Below are 15,241 nucleotides of genomic sequence, written 5' to 3'. Positions count from 1 at the left end.
AGTGGTCCCATGGAGCACTGCCTACTCTGAAAAAACTGAAACCAAATGGTTTCGGAATTTTTTCTTTTTGCAGCTCGTTTTCCTTTAAGGAAAACGGGTTGCAAAGAGAAAAAAAAAACTGCTTTATTAAAAAAGCAGTCACGGACATGGTGGTCTGCTGTCTCCAGCAGGCCACCATCCCTGTGAGTGCCTAGACTCGCTATGGGGTCGCAAACTGCTACCCACCTCATGAATATTCATGAGGTGGGTCTTTGCGACCCCATAGAGAGTCGCAGAAGGTGTCTGAGACACCTTTCTGCATACCAGTTTGCGAGTTGCAATTTGCGAGTCGGAATGACTCACAATTTGCAAGTCGCAAATTGTTTTGGACCTACATCTGGCCCTTGGTGTTTAAAAAAAAATATATATATATACAAATACAAAAATATATATATTTGTTTAGTATAAGATAGTATGTGTTTCGGTTAGTATATGTTGTCCCCCATGTGCCCCGTCTTATAAGGGGGTGAGGCGTTGATGTTTAGAGTCTTTAGTTAAATGTGATAAGTAAGTTTAGCTTAGGTTAGTTAGGGCCTGTTCTGGGTAATGTGTAGTTAGGATAGGTTAGGTTAGTTGAGGTGCTTCCCCAGGTTTTATCTTCCTTTTTTATTGTTATATAAATATTTAGGTACTCCTTTACAGTATGTGTCAAATGCTTGGGGATCAGGGCCTTGGCATGGCTGAACAGTCTCTTTAGTATTTGCATTTGTGTCCCATCCTGCAACCAATTCCCAATTGAGCTGTTACATTGGCAGCTACACCAGAGCTACTTTTCTAAGATTCTGCCATCCATTGCACCCACCACTGAAGTTTACTATGGATCCCGATGTGTTGTTAATTTTTGATGTATGTTTTCAATCTCACATACTTTGGGACCAGATTTGGTATTAAGGACACTGTGTTACGTCTGCCTGCAGCCTGATGTTCAAGTGAAGCCTTGTAAGGTGAGTGGTGGTATGATCTCATGTAGTATGGTATACATAACTCCCATCTATCATTTGTTACATTGTTCAGCCAGGTTACTTATTTAAATGTACACTCATACACACCCATTCCTTCTGTATGGTGTGTGTGAGAAACGTTTTGGGTCAAATGTCACATACGTAAAGACAGTCTTGAAGACAAATTTGAAGACAATAATGTTTGGCTTAGACATCCCTTGAGGAAGACTTATTCTGTCCAACACAGCATTATACTGTATAGTTTCTATCTACCTCAGATTTAAACATCAAGAAGGGCAAATGATGGTACAATCCAGACCACAATGCATAGTTATCAGCCCACATTCTTTCAGGGCAGTTGTATTGACATTCTATAGTGATTGACATGAGGCAAACATCACTGATCTCCCTCACGGTTGATGTGTCACATTACACAGAGACAAAGTGGTTGTGTAAGTGCTATTTATTATAAAGTGCTATAGTTACATTGTCCATGATTGTGAGTCCATTAGTGTGACACCTTCCATTGTGATCCTACACAATTGCAAAAGGACATGTCATTGGACATGCTGGGGTGAAGTGTCAGACAGTGCAGAGGGACATGATTTGCCAATGAGTTAGTGAGAGACAAACACAGGGCAGAGTGACAATACAAACAGTGGGCTGGAGAACAGTGCTTGAGAGCAGCTGTTGCAAGACTGGCATGTTACAAAGCACAGGACCTTGGTTATAAGTGACCATGTGGCAGGGACTAGTGCTACCGGGTACTCTTACGGGTGAAGGTGATCTGTTCCACGTCTTCATCTTCTGATGTGTGTGTTGTCTCCTCTGCCCTTGGTGGTGGTGGTTGTGAAGGGTCAACACACACCTCAGTGTTTGAAGACGTGGAGTCAGACATCCCAGTAGCTGCCAATTGTGGGACTATTAAGGGCAGTACTGCAGCAAGGAGGAGCTGCTGGTTCTTAAGAATAGCAGCCTCATCACTGTGGTAGGCAGCCAGGTCGGCCCTGAGGGGGTCAATATTGCATTTGTGCACGTGTTGAAAAGTTTGTTGTTGGAGGTGTTGTGTCAACTCTCTTACAGCTGTGCTGATTTTCTTCACACTTTTTTCAATTTCTTGCAAGGTTGATGTTCGCCCTTGCATGGTTGCTGCCTGTTCTGCAGTTGACATCATGCACGAACGCACCCCCTCTAGGCTGTATGCCATATTTTCCATTCCCACCCGCACCTCCTTGGCCAGCTCCCTCTGTACTCCAACTACAGTTCTCTCAAAGCTGGTGCCAGTTTCGTCAGAGTCCTCAGCTGGGTTGGAGCTGGCAGGTCATACAATTGGGGTGGTGGGTGGGTCCTCTGTGATGGCTGCTGTATCTGTGCTCCCCCTTGCAACTGAAGGTGGGGTCTGGAGGGTTCCAAGGACATCTTGGAGGGTCTGCTGGCTGATGTTTGTCAGATCGTCATCCATGTCATCAGGGAAGTCCAGGACAGGCATATCCCCAGGAGAGCCATCGTCCTCTGTAATGGGATATTGTACAATTAGTGTGTCTGTGTTGTTGGATTTGCGATGTGACATGCCTGCCTTCCTATTTGTTACACATTGTGATCTTGGTTCCTGTTCATTGTTCCTGTCTATAATATTAGCATTCTCCCAGGCCTATGTCCCACCTGCATGTCACATGTAGTGTGGTCAGTTTGGGGACTTGTCAGCATCACATCCTCTAGGTGGTGGTTCTGGCCAAATTGTATATTGCCACCTTCTTGTCCTACTCAACCCTCCGTCTACTTCCATTCTCATTGTGAGGCCTTGCACTGGCTGTGGTTGTTCTGATGGCACTTGCACCAGACTTAACAATCTGGAACTGAGCCAGTCTCCGATCTTTCACATCCAGCTATATGTTGCTGAGACCTAGCATAACTATGTATAGCATTGGCATGGCACACTACAGATGTCAGCATTGGTAGTGTGTAATGTTTATGTTGGGGAATGTGTGCTTCATTGGATTGCACTGATGGTCCTAGCAGTGTTCCATTTCCTCTTCTGACTGTGAGGGTGAATTTCAATAGCCGGTGACATATGTCCTCCCCCTCAATGCTGTTGTCTGAGCAGTATGACATTTGGGATGTTGCATGGTTTCATTGGAGCTATTGTGACCCAGGCACAGGGTGGACCCTGACATATGCAGCATGGGTCTGACATTAGTGCTGTGTACCTCATAATGTTAATGACAATGGCTGATGTTTGTAGCAACTATGGACATTCACATTTGACAGGAATAGAACATTTTTATTGATTACAGGGGATTGATAACATTGTCATCCTGAACCCTCTAATTTGGTGTGTTTGATCCATGGGGACGTTACTGCCCTTAGCTACTTGACCTGCACACACAGCAGAGGTGGTAGTGGCAACTGTTGTCAATGTTAAATTCCACTTGCAGATATGGCCTGAGACTGTTAATTGAGCCCTAGTTCATGTAGGGAGATTACCAGCTGTCGTGTGACAGCAGGCCACTTTTACGTTGTACCCTACCCTCCTGGACTGGCTTTACCTTTCCAACATCCTTGGCATGGCAGCATACCCCCATGCAAAGGTTGTTGGTGTAGTGTAGTACTGTGCCCCAGGTTTCCTCTGAACAACCCATGCCCCGTGCTGTGCACCTTTACCCATGCCACTCCCTGAATATCATGACTTACGTGCATTGTGTAGTAGGTATGTCCCCCCCGCTTGCAGTTAACATTTGTGCATTTTAATTCCCCATGCGACTTACCCTGCATCTGTGTTGTCTCCTGGTAGTCTGCGCTGTCCTGTCCTTGAATCCCTGTGACGATCTCCTCAGAGATGACGGCTGCCACCATTTCCTCCATGTGGTCCAGGGCCTCCTGCGGTGCTGGACTCCAACCTCCAGTCTGCAGTGCTACCTTCCTGTTCCTGGCCATCTTTTCCTTGGTCCTGCGCTTGCAGTCATGCCAGCGTTTCTTGCACTCAATGACTGTTCTCCGTACTTCTGCCACACTGTTTATCTTGTCAACAATTTGTTGCCATATTGCCTCACTCCTACTAATTGGCAACTTTGAGGTGACAAACAGTTGGTGCTGGTGTTCCGTCACCTCTTTCACTAGAATTTCCTGCTCCTCTGCATTGAAGCAACACTTTCTTTTCTTCTTCCCCCTCTCTTGGGTCTTGTGTGGTTCCTCCTGGCTGGTTCCTAGTCTGTTGTCATCTTCCTGAGGTCTGTCCAAGCATCTGGGATCCATTTTGGCTCTCCTTAGCACATTTTGCTAAGTTTGCGCCGCTTTTTGACGCTATTGCGTCAAAGAAAGGCATCTATCCGGTGTGCGACGTCGTAGACCGGCTCACAGTCATTTTCGCTGCGTTAACGTCGTTTTTCTTTACGACGTGACACATTGGTTTGAGTAAAAAAAAATGACTCACACCTGTGGTTTGCGCCGCCGTGCGTCAAAGTATAAATTTGACGCCCAAGCGGCGCAAATAAATGGCGTTAGCTGGCAGTAACTTTTTTAACAGAAAACTGCGTATAAATATGGCCCTTCATTTACAGGCCCTGGACACATGAAGAGCATTTTACTAGGAACTTACAAGTAAATTAAATTTGTCAGTTGTGGATAAGTGAATGTTGCCATGTTTAGAGTACAGAGCATCTGAACTTTAGAACAGGTCAGCAGTGGTAAAGCACTCAGAATCATGAAGCCAGCAAAAACTAAGTCAGAAAAACAGGAGGTGAGAGGGAAGAAAGTTAGGGGAAACCATGCCAAGGAAGCCAGGTTTAACAGTCAGTATGGCTTTGGTGTTGTGCATGACTTTGACAGTTACGGTCCCAGAGGGGGTTTATGACCTCTTCCGAATCAGCTTTCAGGAATGGTGAGCAAGTGAGGAATCTTCTTGAAGTGTTTTAGCACCATGCTCAAGTGCCCTGCATACCGTAGTGGAAATGATCATGGAACCTTAAGCAATAGGTGCGCTGATGAAGTTGCAAAGTACTGTGCTCACAATGTCTGTACCTTTAATGGAGAATACATGAATGAGGGAATGGATGAGACCTATTACAACCCTCTGTCAAAAACTACAGATAAATGGGAAGAGGGAGAGAAGTTTCAGCAAGCGGTGTTGGAGGAAGAACAGTAAAGTTGGGTCAGAGCAGGCTGTGTCAGGAGAGAGGATGACATTTGGGTTTCGTTGGATGGAAGACCTGTGTTTCCAAATAGTTTGCTTCATCCAATGGCTGGACATTTCCATAGTATGGCTGATGTAGGGAGAGATGTAATGGTTCAATTGTTTAGACAAACAAGTCTAACTGAATCCCTTCCCTGTCACTGATAAAGGTCTACCCAACCCCACCTCCACCCCTACCCCCCTCCCCAGATTCCCCCAGCCCCGCCTTCCTCTCCAGACCCCCCTTCATTCACACCCCTCCCTTCACACAGGCAGACACACACCCATTCCCACATTCATCCACGCATGCATACATCCATTCACACACACATCCGCACACACTTTCATACATACACGCAGTCACAGAACACAACATACACGCACTCACACATCCATACATGCACAAACATTCGACACAGAACTCACACCCACATACACGCACTCTCACATCCATACATGCACAAACATTCAACACGGAACTCACACCCAAATACACGCACTCACAAACATTCACACCCCCCCCCCACACACACACAATACCCCCGACCCCCTCCCCTGTCGGAGCAGCCACTTACCTCTGTGCAGGGGGTCCTCTGGCAGGAGACGGGACAGGGCGCTGCTGCCAGCAGCAGCGTCCGCCGGCAGAACAGGTCATAATACCGCTGGCAGTGGACTACTGGTGTGGCGCTTTTGCTCAGAGCAGCCCCACCTTACCGCCATCTGCCGGCATGGACACAGGCGGATTTCCGCCATCCTTTTGGTGGAAATCCGGCTGTGGTCATAATACAGCGGACGGCTGGTAGCCGTGGCAATGGTCTTTTGGGGGCAGTCACTGCGGAAGTAGGCAGTTATTACCGCAAATGACATAATGAGGGCCAAAGTGTGTAAAGCATTCAAGAATCACAAAACAGTAATTAAATAAAACATGGAATCTGTTTAAAAATCCAAAACCAATTTATAGAAATAGAAATAGGAAATATTTTTATCTTGAAAATTACACCAAAACAAATAATATTGGATAAGGGGAACCGGAATTTTTAAGGAATATTTTTTTTAGTGCACAGAAACAAATAGCGCCAATCTGGTCATCTGGTCGCACCTCGACCGGGACAACGTCAACGTTTAAGGCCAACCGCGATGGAGCCCTGCTCAGCTACATCAAGCAGGAGGTCTCAGTCAAAAGTTTACCTTCGGACTTAGTCGTTTCTTGAAGATTTTCTTCAGCGGGACGAAGTCGCCAGTCCAATCTGACCTACCTCGGATAACCGTTGCAGGAGACCTCGGTAAAGATTTCTATGTTCGGACTGAGATGATTTTTGGAGATGAAAATCCTTCAACTGTGCCAAACCTTGATATTGATCATACGTCGCTGGAGCCCTCTTCGGATACACTGCGTGGGAGGTCCCAGTCAACTTTCTACGTACGTTGACAACTTTCTGATAGTTTTTTTAAAACTCTTTACCTGAACTAGTTATATTAAATCTAACAATTGTAAGTTGTGGGATTTATTATAACAATTAGGCCCTCATTACAACCCTGGCGGTCGGTGATAAAGCGGCAGTAATACTGCCAACAGGCCGGCGGTAAAAAAATAGAATTTTGACCACAGCGGAAACTGACAACATAGACAGCCACTTTAATACACCAACTGGCACGGCGGTAGCAACAAGCACCGCAGCGGTAACCGCCAACAGCCAGACGGAAGACAATGTACTGCTCACTGTATAATGAGAGGCCAATCCGCCACCTTTTCCGGGGCAGTACCAATGCCATCAAAAGCACGGCGGAAACAGTGCACAAAACAGAAATTACTCACCTCTCGACACTGAAGGAAGAACCACGACGCCATAGAGCCTGAGTTGCACACATTTCCCGTGCTGGTCTACCTCCTCCTACACCAGGAACACGAACGGCGGCAAAGACGACCTCAGTGAGTAGTGCACCTAGCACGTGAGGGAGGGGGGGATGAAAAAGAGAGTGACACACACAGGCAAAACGCAGCACCCCCACCCCCAACACCATACACACAAACAGATGCAACAACATTACATGTCCACCCCGTACCCCTCAGGAATAACGCAAGGACAAAAGGATGTGAGTAAAGCCAGTGTAATAATAAAAATGTAGCTAAATACATCCTTAAAGTACAAAACAGCATCTACAATATATACAAATGGAGGGACAATGCCCAGTCCAAAATGTCCGTGGCCCACAGGCCATAACACATAGGCAAAGGCCACACTTGACTCCTGCCTCAATACGGAGAGAACACTGCTGGGTATCAGGTCGAAGATACACAGGCACCTCAGGGGGAAGGGGAACGGGGGCACCTCAGCCGGAAGATGGTACAACGCCACTGGTCCTGGAGGGGACTACATGCCTTCTGTGATGTCCTGATGAGTCTCTCGAGTGGGTGGTTTGCCCACTGTTTGGTCCTGGGGAGAGCAAAGCCACAGTCTCTCAAGTGGGTGGTTTGCCCACTGCTTGGTCCTGGGGAGTGCAAAGCCACAGTCCCTCAAGTGGGTGGTTTGCCCACTGATTGGTCCTGGGGAGTGCAAAGCCACAGTCTCTCAAGTGGATGCCTTCTTCCACTGGTTCTGGAGGGGGCCTTGTGCCCAGTGTGCTTCATCCTGGCAAGGAGGGGATGAGTGGATGCCTTCTTCCCCTCGTTCTGGAGGGGGCCATGTGCCCAGTGTGCTTCATCCTGCCAAGGAGGGGTGAGTGGATGCCTTCTTCCACTGGTTCTGGAGGGGGCTTTGTGCCCTGTGATGCAGATCCTGGATGGTGCAAGGTCACAGTCTCCTACCTGTGTGTCACACCTACAGTTGTTGCAGGGGCCAGGACGCACTACAGCCCATGTAGTCACAACTACACACTGCTTGCTGGCGGTGACGGCTGCTCAGTGGTGGCAGTTGCGGGGCTGGCAGCGGTGCTGTCAGTGGTGGGGGGAGGCTCCAGCCCTCCCCTGCTGCCTTCGATGCCTGCCCACTGGGGCTGGTGCTGCTGGCAGTAGTGCAGGTGGCAGTGCTGGCGGCATTGCAGATGGCGGTGCTGCCAGTGGTGGGGGGAGGCTCCAGCCCTTCCCCTGCAGCCTCGGACAGCTACCCACTGGGGCTGCTGCTGCTGGCAGTTGTGCTGCTGGCAGTGGTGCAGGTGGCGGTGCTGGTGGCGGTGCAGGTGACGGTGCTGCTTGTGGTAGGGAGAGGCTCCAGCCCTTCCCCTGTAGCCTCTGATGGCTGAAGTGCCATGGCTGGTGTTGTTGCTGCTCCAGCACCAGGCACCAGATCCATCTGCCCCATCTGTTCCTTTTACATTGGTCTTGGCAGCTATTGTTTCTTTCCTGCCCTTGGCAGCTGCTGTTAATTTCCACCTTGCTAGCTGGTGGTGCCTCCTTGCTTCTGCCAGCTGGTGGTGCCTCCTTGCCCTTGCTAGCTGGTGGTGTCTCCTTGCCCTTGTTAGCTGGTGGTGCCTTTGTGCCCTTGCTAGCGGATGATGCCTCCTTGCCCTTGCTGGCTAGTGTTCCCTTTCTGCCCTTTTTAGCTGGCGGCCCCTTCTTGCCCTTGGCAGGTGGTGCAGGCACACTGGCAATGCTGACGGGTGCCTCCTTGGAGTCTCTCACACATGCAGTAGCTGCAGAAACTACAGTGGCCGTGGTCTAGGTGACTGAGGTGCTGGCCTGAGTTCTGCCCACCTTGGCCAGAAGTGAAGGACGGGGGAGGGGCAGGGAATAGGTCAAGGGTGGAGAGGAAAAGCCTTTTAGGAACACTGGGGCTGGAAGAGGGTGAAGGTTTGGGAGTGGAGGAAGAGGGAGTGGTTGTAGGAGATGTCTGTCTGCTGTGTTTGGGTGCAGGTGCATGGGCTGGATGCTGTTGTGCGGTGGATGGCTGTTGGGTGTCTGAGTGCTTGCGTTTGTGTACTTTGAGAGGAGGGGGCACAGACACAGTGGGAGAGGACACAGGGGACGTGTGCATGGATGTGGGGTGGTGACTGCCAGTGAGGGGCGTGTAGTGATAGGCGTGCTGGTGATGGAGGTAGTGGATGAGGATGTAGTGCATGTAGGTGTGAATGGAGATGCTACTGGGAGGGAGGTGGAGGACAAGGAGGAGGGGGACACAGTGGAGGCAGTGGATGTTGGTGTGTCTGCACCTGGATGGTGCTTGTGTGAGTGCCTGTGGGATGAAGTGTGGTGCTTGTGTTTGCCTGAGCCACTTCTGTGTGTTGATTTGGGTGCATGCTGATCTGAATGTGTGCTTGGGATAGGGTGGGGTTCAGGGGAATGGGACTGGGTAGAGGACGTTGGAGGTGGGAGGCTAGAGACAGGGACAATGGCTGTCATCAGTGAGTTGGCCAGAGCCTGGAATGATCTATGTTGGGCCGCCACACCAGAGTGAATGCCCTCCAGAAATGCATTTGTTTGTTGCAAATGCCCTGCTAGACCTAGGATGGCATTCAGTATGTTTGACTGCCCAACAGAGAGGGATCTTAGGAGGTCAATAGCCTCCTCACTGAGGGCAGCAGGGCTTTCTGGGTCAGGGCCTGAGGTGCCTGGGGTGAAGGAGATGCCCACCCTCCTGGGTGAACGGGCACAGGAATCTCACTGAGGGGCTGCTGGGAGGGTGGTGCTGGTACGGGGGTGGCGGCTGTACCTGTAGTTGGGGTGGCCACAGAGGTGTCCGCCACCACCAGGGATCTTCCATCGGGGGAGGTGTCGCTGTCCGAACTGTCCCCTCCTGTCTCCGCCGTGGTGCTCCCCTCGCCCTCCGTCCCACTGGTGCCCTCACCATCGGTGGATTCGGCATTCAGGCCCTTGTGGGATGCAGCTCCCTCCATCGCCGGTGCCTCTGCTCCTCCGCCAGATGATGCTAATGCACACAAGGACAGGGTGGCAAATCAAAAAAGGGGGGGATGCTAGTCACCAGGCCATGGGGTACAATTCCTAACGCCATTAGCAGCACCACTGAAACCCACAGGACCCTGCCCAGTAGTAGATGCCCACTAGCATTATTGGGGCTGGAGTCCATCTGAGCCTGCCCATCATGGAACCTACCATGCCATGTTCGTCCTGGCCTAGGGGTACCCACAGACCCACATCCCCCACCCTGGTAACACCTCAACGTGCGCAACTTCATGATTCTGAATCTGAATTTACCCCCTTGTGGCTGCTGTGATGCCTTTAAGCGCCAATCCAACTCCAGATAGGCCACCGCCAGGATGCAGAACATCAGGGGGGGTCAGGGTACGACAGGCACCCCTTCCTCGTTGGGAGACAATCCCCAGCTGGGCCTCCGCTGTCTTCCTTGCCTAGCGGCGCAGTTCCTCCCACCATTTGCGACAGTGGATGCTCCACCAGTCAAAGAACCCCAGGGTCTGCACCTCCTTGGCGATGGAACGGCAAATACCCTTTTTCTGATGGGCGCTGACCTGCAGAAAAAGATACATAAGAAAAGGTATTAGTCATACCGTCTGGACTGTTACACTCATGGCCCACCATATCCCACCCATCCCCTAATGCACAGACATTGCCCACCAAACATGCAGCACTCTGCCCAGGGCCCCTCAGCCCCCCCCACACGAGGCTTACACACACAGCACTCCTTACATTCATGCCCCACGCATCATGCTCACAGTGTACTCACCTGTTTGTCTGGAGGACCATAAAGTAAAGGGCACTGGGGTAGCACCCCATCCACTAGTCTCTCCAACTCCTCCAAAGTGAAGGCAGGGGCCCTTTTCCCAGACATTCGAGCCAAGGTCTCTTCCAGACACAGATCACAGCAGCACTTGCAGTGTAGGTCCTCTCCTTTTGAAGGTCAGGTAGCAAGTGAGTGAACAGATAGAAATGGTGGTCACATCAGCGGCGGTGCGTACCGTCACCGCCGGCGCATATCACCATTGGCTCCTGGAACCCTTAGGCCCCAATGATAACCAATGATGTTGTCCGGCGGTCGTCGACCGCCTCCCGCAACGGAGCATAACGTCAGTGGAATTAATTCATTTCCACTTGTCCCTCCTCACAGGTCAGGTGGCCGCCATTTTAGGGGGGAACAGGCCATGGCACCTAACTGCGTCACAGCAGACACAGGCACATCAACGGACCTACACGTTCACATACTGTTTCTGTAAAAAAATGCAAGGCATATTAATCTGAGGATATGTTGGAATATGACCATCTGCTCACCGTTTTTCACCCTTGAGTTCAACCGGTGAGGATGAATAGGAGATGGAGACATACCCCCGTGTACAGACCCATGGTGGACCTAGCGACAATGGAGGACAGGCACATTATCCTAACCTACAGACTTGATAGGTCCATAATTCACGAGCTGTGTGCACAATTGGAGCCAGACCTGATCTCAGCTATCTGCCACCCCACTGGTATCCCCCCTCTTGTGCAGGTCCTGTCAGTGCTCCATTTTTTGGCAAGTTGGTCCTTTCAAGTGATAGTGGCCATGGCAGCAGGGATGTCACAGCCTATGTTCTCAAACATGCTGACCGGGAGTGTTGTCTGCCCATATGAAACCCATGCACAGCCACATCGTATTTCCCCAGGTGGAGGATTTGGCCACAGTGAAGGCTGACTTCTATGCAATGGGACGTATCCCCAACATCATTGGCGCTATTAATGGTACACATATTGCCTTTGTTCCCCCCCCGGAGAAATGAACAGGTGTTCAGAAATCGAAAGAGCTTTCACTCTCTGAATGTGCAGATAGTGTGCCTGGCGGACCAGTTCATATCCCATGTCAATGCAAAGTGTCCTGGGTTTGTGCATGATGCCTTGAGGAATAGCAGCATTCCATATGTGATGTCTCAACTCCAGAGGCACAGGGTGTGGCTAATAGGTGAGCCCATGGTCTCCATCCAGTGTCTTTTGGTATATGGGTGTGGGTTTGGCCCTAAGGGTGAGTGTCTGGCTAACAGGTATCCCTCAATATTTACAGGTGACTCTGGTTACCCCAACCTCTCATGGCTACTGACCCTAGTGAGGAATGCCAGGACTAGGGCAGAGGAACGTTACAATGAGGCACATGGGTGAATAAGGAGGATCATTGAGCGCACCTTTGGCCTCCCGAAGGCCGGATTCTGGTGCCTCCATCTGACAGGTGGATCGCTGTGCTACTCACCCAAGAAGGTCTACCAGATCATCGTTGCATGTTGCATGTTGCGCAACCTGGCCTTGAGACGCCAAGTGTCTTTTCTGCAGGGAGATGAGGCTGGAGATGGTCGTGTGGCAGCTGTGGAGCCTGTGGACAGTGACGAAGAGGAGGCAGAGGAAGTGGATGTGGATAACAGAACAACTATAATTCAACAGTAATTCCAGTGACACACAGTGAAGACACTGTAACTTCACCTTACATTGCAGTTTTGTGTTGGACATTGCAAATGGCAGCTAGATTTTCCAAATTCTATGGCCACTTACTCTACCCTTTGGCATCTCTATTTTCAGATATCTGTGCCCCACTCTGGCTCCTGGTGTGTTTACTGCTGCCCACTACAGGTCATACCTATGTATATATAACGGTACATTTGAATTGCAATGTTTACAGCTTGTTAAACTATTACGTATTTCAATCAATTGACAGACTCCATACTTGTATTAGTTCCAAGGGTGTTTATTTATGTGATAATAAGTGTAGTGGGTATTGCAATGGGCTGGGATGATGATGGAGGAATGTCCAGGATAGAGTCCTGTCTATTGGTATCACAGGTGCATTGTCCCAGGGGGCAATGGCAGTTCAAGGTGGACGGGGTGACAGAGTGGGACACAAGGGTGACATTCAGGGGAGTCGTATTTCCTGGTGGGGGTCTTGGCAATGTTCTCTGGCTTCTGCCTGTATTGCAGGGACCTTTTGTGTGGTGGTTCTCCTTCTGTAGGGGGAGGGGTGCTGGTGGCCTGTTGTTCCTGTGGCGGGGCCTCCTGTCCACTATCGTCAGCGGAGGTGAAGGGCTGTTCATCGGTGTGGCTAGTGTCAGGGGCCCGGTGGTGTACCACTGCCTCCCTCATGGTGTTGGCCATGTCTGCCAGAGCCCCTGCAATGGTGACCAGGGTGGTGTGGATGTCCCTCAGGTCCTCCCTGATCCCCAGGTACTGACCCTCCTGCAGCTGCTGGGTCTCCTGCAACTTGTCCAGTATCTGGCCCATCATCTCCTGGGAATGGTGGTATGCTCCCAGGATGTTGGTGAGTGCCACGTGGAGAGCCGGTTCCCTGGGCCTGTCCTCCCTCTGTCGCACAGCAGTCCTCCTAGCTTCCTTGTTGTCCTGTGCCTCTGTCCCCTGAACCATGTGCCCACTGACACTGACCCCAGGTCCACGATCGTCCTGTGTTTGTGGGGTTGCCTGGGGTCCCAGTAGTGGTGGACACATTACTGATTGACGTGTCCTGGGGACAGAGGGATGGGCCCGCTGGGTGGATGCTGTGCTGGTGTTTCCTGACGGGGGAGGCTCTGTGGTGGTAGGGGATTGTGACTGGGTCACCGACTCTCCAGAGGTCCTTGATGGGCAAGGTTGGTCATCCTGATCCAGGCGTGCAGAGCTGCTTTCATCACTGTGGGCCTCTTCGGGAGGGACTGGATGTTGCTGGCACCTCCTCTCCGGTGATGTTGTGTGGGGGTCATGTGGGGATGTAAATGCCGTGTTATTGTTACTGCGTGTGACACCTTGTGCATGGATGTGTTTCCCCCTATGGTTGTTATTACCAAGGCAGCTTTGGCTTGTGTGAGTTGTGATTTGGTTGGCTAAGTGATTGTCACTAGTGTGCATGCTGTGGAGATGGGTGTCCATGTAGGGCTGTGAGTGGTGTCCATGCATTGGTGGTGCATGCAGTGCTGATTACTGGGATGGGTGGGTTGTGATTGTGGGGTGTATGTGAGGTGGTGGGGTGATGGGGGTGAGGGTAGGGGTAGGGGTATGTGATGGCATGCAGGTAGGGGGGTGATAGTAGTAAAGAGTTGACTTACCAGAGTCCAGTCCTCCTCCTACTCCTGCCAGGCCCTCAGGATGCGTGATCGCCAAGATTTGCTCCTCCCATGTTGATAGTTGTGGGAGAGGAGGTGGGGGTCCATCGCAAGTCCTCTGTACAGCTATCTGGTGTCTTGCAACCACAGAACATACCTTCCCCTGTAGGTCATTCCACCTCTTCCTGATGTCATCCCTTGTTCTGGGGTGCCGTCCCACGGCTTTGACCCTGTCCACGACTCTCTGCCATAGCTCCATCTTCCTTGCAATGGATGTCTGCTGCACCTGTGATCCGAACAGCTGTGGCTCTACCCAGATGATTTCCTACACCATTACCCTTAGCTCCTCCTCTGAGAACCTGGGGTGTCTTTGTGGTGCCATGGGTGTAGTGTGAGTGGTGTGTGTGAGTGTGTGTGGGGTGATGTGTTGGGGTGTGTGATGTGAGGTGCGTGGATGGTGTATGGGTGATAGTGTTCTGTGGCTCTGGTTCTGTGGGTGCTCCTGGCGTGTCTCTCTCTGAATTGTAAATTGTTTGTAGTGGTTGGGTTGTGGGTAGTGTGGGTGTGTGTTTTATAGTGTTGTGGGTGTCTTATTCTGGTGATTGATTGACACCTGATCTTATTGATATAAGTCAATAGGGACGCTCAATGAAGGACCATTCACCAATAATGCTCACGACTCAGCTTTAATAGAATTTTCAGGAAAATAAAAATATGCGTTTGGCACATCAAAAAAGTAGAAAGAAAAATAGCAATAAAGAGCGTCTATTTATATGTGAATAAAGAGTTCACCAATAGGAACACTGCATTGGTTAACTGACTACGAAATGCATATTTCAGCTACTGCATCATATTCACATTAAGACGTTCAAGGAAAAAGCAAATATAAATGAGCAGAATACATCAGAATATAAACAGAGTGCAAGTATGTTGATCAATCAGAATAAAGCAGAGAAACAAAGACCTTTCATCCCTGGGTGGAACTTAACTTTATCCACAATGCTGGGAAGCCCTCTCCCGCCTGCTAGAACCTCTCTCCCCCTTGAGCATCACGGTCTAAGAACAGCACAGACAGGGAGGCAGCGATGTGGGCGATGGTAGCTTGCACAACTCCATCTGCGAGCCTCAATCCCCTCAC

This window comes from Pleurodeles waltl, chromosome 4_1, assembly GCF_031143425.1.
Source record: "Pleurodeles waltl isolate 20211129_DDA chromosome 4_1, aPleWal1.hap1.20221129, whole genome shotgun sequence".
NCBI lineage: Eukaryota > Metazoa > Chordata > Amphibia > Caudata > Salamandridae > Pleurodeles > Pleurodeles waltl.
Note: the sequence above shows the minus strand (reverse complement) of the source record.